Here is a 6000-nt window from a genome sequence, read left to right as displayed (position 1 = left end):
CATAACTATATGACTTTATATAGAGATGATTTCAGTCAAGCATATTTTATCATGCATTTGATTAGGCTGATCTGGGATATGAGTACATTGGTGATATATAGAGATGAGTGGAGATGATTATACTGTTATGGTTTTATGTCGGGATGATCTCTATCCTAAGTGTGCATGTGATAGACTAGCAGAAGTATGCATGTGTTAGATACATGGTTGGAGTCTGCATTACATCATTTCTCTCTTGGCTTCTCTACCACCTAAATTTCTGAGTTGCATGATCTGTTATAGTACTGGATATATGTATATGATCTATCATGTATAGGAAATCATGATAATAGTTGTGTAAGTGATGTGATGTGATGTGATGGCTGGAACGGTATCTGGTCCGGATTAGTACTGGACATACTCTTAGCGTATGATAGAGTATGGTGATGACTGATAGTTGTACTCTTAGCGTATGACAGGGTACAACTATCATTGATATACCCTTAGCGTATGGCAGGGTATGATTACTTTCTTCTGAGATACCCTTAGCGTATGGTAGGATATAATTACTTTCTTCTGAGATACTCTTAGTGTATGGCAGGGTATGATTTATCTCCAGAGATACTCTTAATGTATGACAGAGTATGCTTTGAGCATGTGGCATGATGTGTATCGAGTTTGGGGCCGGGTACCGTAGTCCAGCATGGTGGATGATATTCAGAGTTGAGACGGATGATTGTGATAGTGAGAGATATGTAGATTATATCTGCTTTTGATATATACGATTATCTAGTGGTTGGCATGCGTCATGCATTATCATTGATGTGACTAGTATCATTGGATCATAATTGTTATACATGATATGGTGTTATATTCGGTGATGTTATATGGTAATTTCATCATGTTATATAATTTCGGTTGAGGATATGATATGGTCATTCATGAGAATTGATTTCATTCATATATAAGTCGTTGATGATACATATATACATGTTCATACATGTCATCATGTTGCTTTCTGATTCATATTATCCAGTACATGATTTACTCTTTGTTTGGCATCACTGATTCGGGGTAAGATCTATTTACTGAGCCTTTTGCTCATGACTCTCTTTATTTCTTTTCTAACCCCCTCAGATATGTGGTACGTGATAGCGACATGAGATATCTTGAGGAGATATTATAGAGCGAGGATGAGGTGAGCTATAGACGTGAGATGATATATAAGATAGTTTAACCAGATATTGAGTTGTACCAGTATTTGAGATTTGTACTCTTTTGTATTAGACGATGATTTGTACAATATAGGTTGAATCATATCGTACTCTTGTATTAGTGATTTTAGTTGTATCTTGATGGTTTGTTGTGGCCTGTGTGGGCCTTGCCAGATTATGTAGTGGTCTAGTGTATATTATTATGGACTTGGATATTCATATGTTAACAAGTTTATTTGGTTGATAGTATGATGTATTTGGTGATGGATTATGTGCTCATGGATAGGTTAGCAGGTTTTATTTGATGATGTCATGATTATATGTGCACAGGAGAGTATCTGTGCATGACGGGCCCTGCCCGACCTGTCGCGTGCGCCGCGCGTGCCATGTGGGTGCGTGGGCGTGCACGTGCCCGTGCCGGGCAGGAGGCGTTACATAATTGATGTAGATCCACTATGTTATTCCACCGATCATCCTTGAGCTCGTACTCAGGCCCCATGTAACTGTTATGGGTTCCCAACTAATTCACACGAGGTGGTCAAGCTGATTGCAAAAGTTCAACTTGCCTCGAGATACATGCACCTCATATTTTCCACTCAATAGCTAAAACCCTTATCGTAAGGCTAAAAATATTTTGAACTAGGGGCGCCGCTATGGGTTACATGGGCATCAACGATGGTTGGACAAGGTTGCTGCTAACCTATGGTAGTCGGCGTCCGGTGGATCCTTGTGATGGTAAAGCGACGGTGAGCGACGGTGAGCGATGATGGAAGCTAAAAACTAAGCTTGGGCTCGGGTTGCTACAGCGGCGGCCATGGTAGTCTTCGTCGTCTGTGTCGACCACTGCTGGATGGTAGTCCGCCCATGGAAGCTGACCATGGTTGTTAGTCGTTGCTGGAATGCTAGACCTAAGCCCATGAGCTGCGATTTTGCTACAATCAAGGAGGTTATCAATGGCGGTCTCCCAATAGGTATTGTCATGAACGACGGCCATGGATAGGGTGTAGGTGGTCCAAGGAAGATGCTAGTAGTGATGGCTTGGGCTGAAAGTGTCAGCACCAGAAGAAAAAAAAAGAATTGGGGTTTGAGAGAGGAGGGTGCACGTGCTTTGCACGTGCAGCCCCTCCTCTCTTCTTCTCTGTCACGCAACGGGAAGGGTGGTTGCGAGATTTTCGGCCACTCTGAATCAAATTCAGATTAGAATCTAAAACCTAACCTATAAAAACTTAAATCCTCTCTTATCCACTTACCGCAACCCTTTTCTTTCTTCTCTTCTTCTTCTTCTTTCTTTGCCATCAGAGTCGTCGCTGTGGAATCGGATCACTGGAGCGCCGCCGGAGCAATCAAAGACCACCATACGACTCGTCGGTAAGCCCTCTCCCACCACTCAAAATTAATTTCAGTTTAATAAGGTAAAACAAAAATACCTAAAATTGGGGTTCTCGGCTTCATCGGCAAATCAGGTTGGTCGGCGGCTTCGGGTGGCAACCGCATCGTCACCGGAAGCTTCGTGCTCTAAGCCCGGTGTCGGTGATGTGTTCTAGGGAGCCCTCGTGGCTCCAATCGACGTCGGCCGTTCGTGGTGGGTTCTCTTCCACTTCGAGAGAGAGAGAGAGAAAGAGAGCCGAGAGGTTGAGGGTGGTCGTGAACCGTCGCCGGCGGGGGTCGCCGGCGGGGGTCGCCGGCGGTCACCCTCTCCCTCGATTCTCCTCTTCTCGCGTCGGTCGCGAGAAAGGAGAGAAGGGTTGGTTGGGCTCGGGTTTAACCCTAGCCAACCCTTTTTTTTGTTTAAGTTCGGGTTTGGGTCGAGTTTGGATTTCGGATCCACAGACCCGACCCGAATCGGTTAATTTGGATGGGCTACAGGTTGGCCCGTAGCCCAATCCATTTTCTCGGCTGGGCCTTGGCCCAGCTTGATTGGTCTATTCTTTTGGATTGGGCCGGGCTAGAAGTAGCCCAACCCAATCCAATGGGTAAATTAAACCCATTTTAGTTTTTTTTAGTTTTTAAATTTTAGAAATATTGATATTATTCAAATAAAATTTATTATTATTATTATTTCTTATTAAAGGTGGTGATTTTTAGTATGTGAGCTAGAGATTTGAGATTTTGGTTGTCTTACCTAGACTCAGGTGAGTGGGTTTACTCACATATTTATTTTATTATATTTCATACCTTCGTCAGACCATGTAAATTTTCTATGTGCAAATTATTTATTTCACCATTACGTGTAAAAATTTAATTATTATATTTTCTATGTGCAAATTTAATTATTTTATTCATACGTGCAAAATTTAATTATTATATTTTCTATGTGCATTTAATCATTATACTCAGTGCATCACCATACTTTGGGCAAATATTTAAATTAGTGAAAAGAAAAATGAGACTAGTATTGGTATGACTTAGAGAACAGTCCCAATATAAATCGCTTACGATTTTCTGTGGTGACTCAAGTCTATCTGGAAGTCCAGAGAAAAGTCCTAAATCAGATCACTGTGGTGACTTTCTTAGGTGACTCTGGTGGGGTTAGGAAATAGTCCTAGGATGAATGAGAAAATTTCCAAAGTGACTCTAACTTCTCTCAACGGTTAAAGGAAAAGACAGAGTGTGTTGATCATAGGGTGATACCATCTGATGACTCTAACCGAATCAGTTATGAAGAAAACACCCGAGCGTCATCTCGAGGTGACTTCTAGTTGATGTGGATCCACAGGGTTTAGATCTATTGAGACATATGACATTATAAATATTGAAAAGATGTTAATATATTGAAACCGTGCAAGGTTACAAGTTGTGACTCTTTCTATTATTATCATTGTTATTATTTAAATAGCATGCTTATTGCAAAATTATCATGTTAATATGTTATTACATTTTATTTATTCATCGGCAAATTAGGCCGGTCAGCGGCTTCAAGTCGCAACCGTATCGTCACCAGAAGCTTCGTGCTCCAAGCCCGGTGGCGCTGATGTCTTCTAGGGAGCCCTCGTGGCTCCAATCGGCGTCGGTCGTCCGTGGTGGGTTCTCTTCCACTTAGAGAGAGAGAGAGAGAGAGCCGAGAGGTTGAGGGTGGTCGTGAACTGTCGCTGGCGGTCACCCTCTCCCTCGATTCTCCTCTTCTCGCGTCGATCACGAGAAAGGAGAGAAGGGTTGGTTGGGCTCGGGTTTAACCCGAGCCAACCCTTTTTTTTGTTTAAGTTCGGGTTTGGATTTTGGATGGGCTGCGGGTTGGCCCGTAGCCCAATCCATTTTCTTGGCTGGGCCTTGGCCCAGCCTGATTGGTCTATTCTTTTGGATTGGGCCGGGCCAGAGGTAGCCCAGCCTAATCCAATGGGTAAATTAAACCCATTTTAGTTTTAAAATTTTAGAAATATTGATATTATTCAAATAAAAATTATTATTATTATTAAAGGTGGTGATTTATAGTACGTGAGCTAGAGATTTGAGATTTCGGTTGTCTTGCCTAGACTCAAGTGAGTGGGTTCACTCACATATTTATTTTATTATCTTTCGAACCTTCGTCAGACCATGTAAATTTTCTATGTGCAAATTATTTATTTCACCCGTACGTGTAAAAATGTTACATTTTCTGTATGCAAATTTATTTATTTTATTCATACGTGCAAAATTTAATTGTTATATTTTCTATGTGCATTTAATCATTATACTCAGTGAATCACCATAATTTGTGCAAATATTGAAATTAGTGAAAAAGAAACGAGACTAGTATTGGTTCGACTTAGAGAACAGTTCCGGTATAAATCGCTTGCGATTTTCCGTGGTAACTCAAGTCTATCTGGAAGTCCAGAGGAAAGTCCTAAATCAAATCACTACGGTGACTTTCTCAGGTGATTCTGGCAGGGTTAGGAAACAGGCTTAGAATGAATGAGAAAATTTCCTAGGTGACTCTAACTTCTCTCAACGGTTAGAGGAAAAGACAGAGTGTGTTGATCATAGGGTGATACCATCTGATGACTCTAACCGAATCAGTTATGAAGAAAAGTCCCGAGCGTCATCTCGAGGTGACTTCTAGTTGATGTGGATCCATAGGGTTTAGACCTATTAAGACATATGACATTATAAATATTGAAAAGATGTTAATATATTGAAACCGAGCAAGATTACAAGTTGTGACTCTTTCTATTGTTATCATTGTTATTATTTAAAGAGCATACTTATTGCAAAATTATCATGGATATTGTTGCTTCTAGTTTAATCTTTTTTAGCATTAAAATAATGTAGAATTTATTTGGTTTTCTAGTGGATTCCACTCACTGAGCTATAGTTGTTGGCTCATGGATTCTATTTTTGTATTTATTTATCTATCTCACGTAATAGTCAGCGGGGTCATTGAGCGAGATGTACCCAAACTCCACCTCCACTTAGGATTCATCTATTTACTTTTCCGCTCTTTTGGATTTTATGCTATAGATTAGAAGTTTTATTTATTTCGTTTAGAGACTATAAAACATTAACTTTGTTTTATGTTTATTGCAATTAGTTTAAATTTAATAAAGCAGATTTTTATTTTATTTATTTATTTTGCCATCGTACACGTAGAAAGTATTGATAAGGCTTCGTGTATCTCAAGCATATTGAGATGCATGGCCGGTCATGATTCCTATTTCGGGTCATGACAAAAAGTGCTTGGATCATCGCTGGTGGAAAGCTAGGGTTTTTGGCCCTAGCTTCCACCATCAGTAGGGAAGACAACATCATTGCCATTGATGGGGGCTCCATTAGTGTCGCAGTTGTGGTAGGATGGTGTGTAAGGGTGGAGGAAGCTTTACGGTGGCCAAAGGAG

Source organism: Typha angustifolia, chromosome 1 (genome assembly GCF_048772165.1).
Source record: "Typha angustifolia cultivar Huaian chromosome 1, ASM4877216v1, whole genome shotgun sequence".
Taxonomy (NCBI): Eukaryota; Viridiplantae; Streptophyta; class Magnoliopsida; order Poales; family Typhaceae; genus Typha; species Typha angustifolia.
This window is presented reverse-complemented; position numbering follows the sequence as displayed.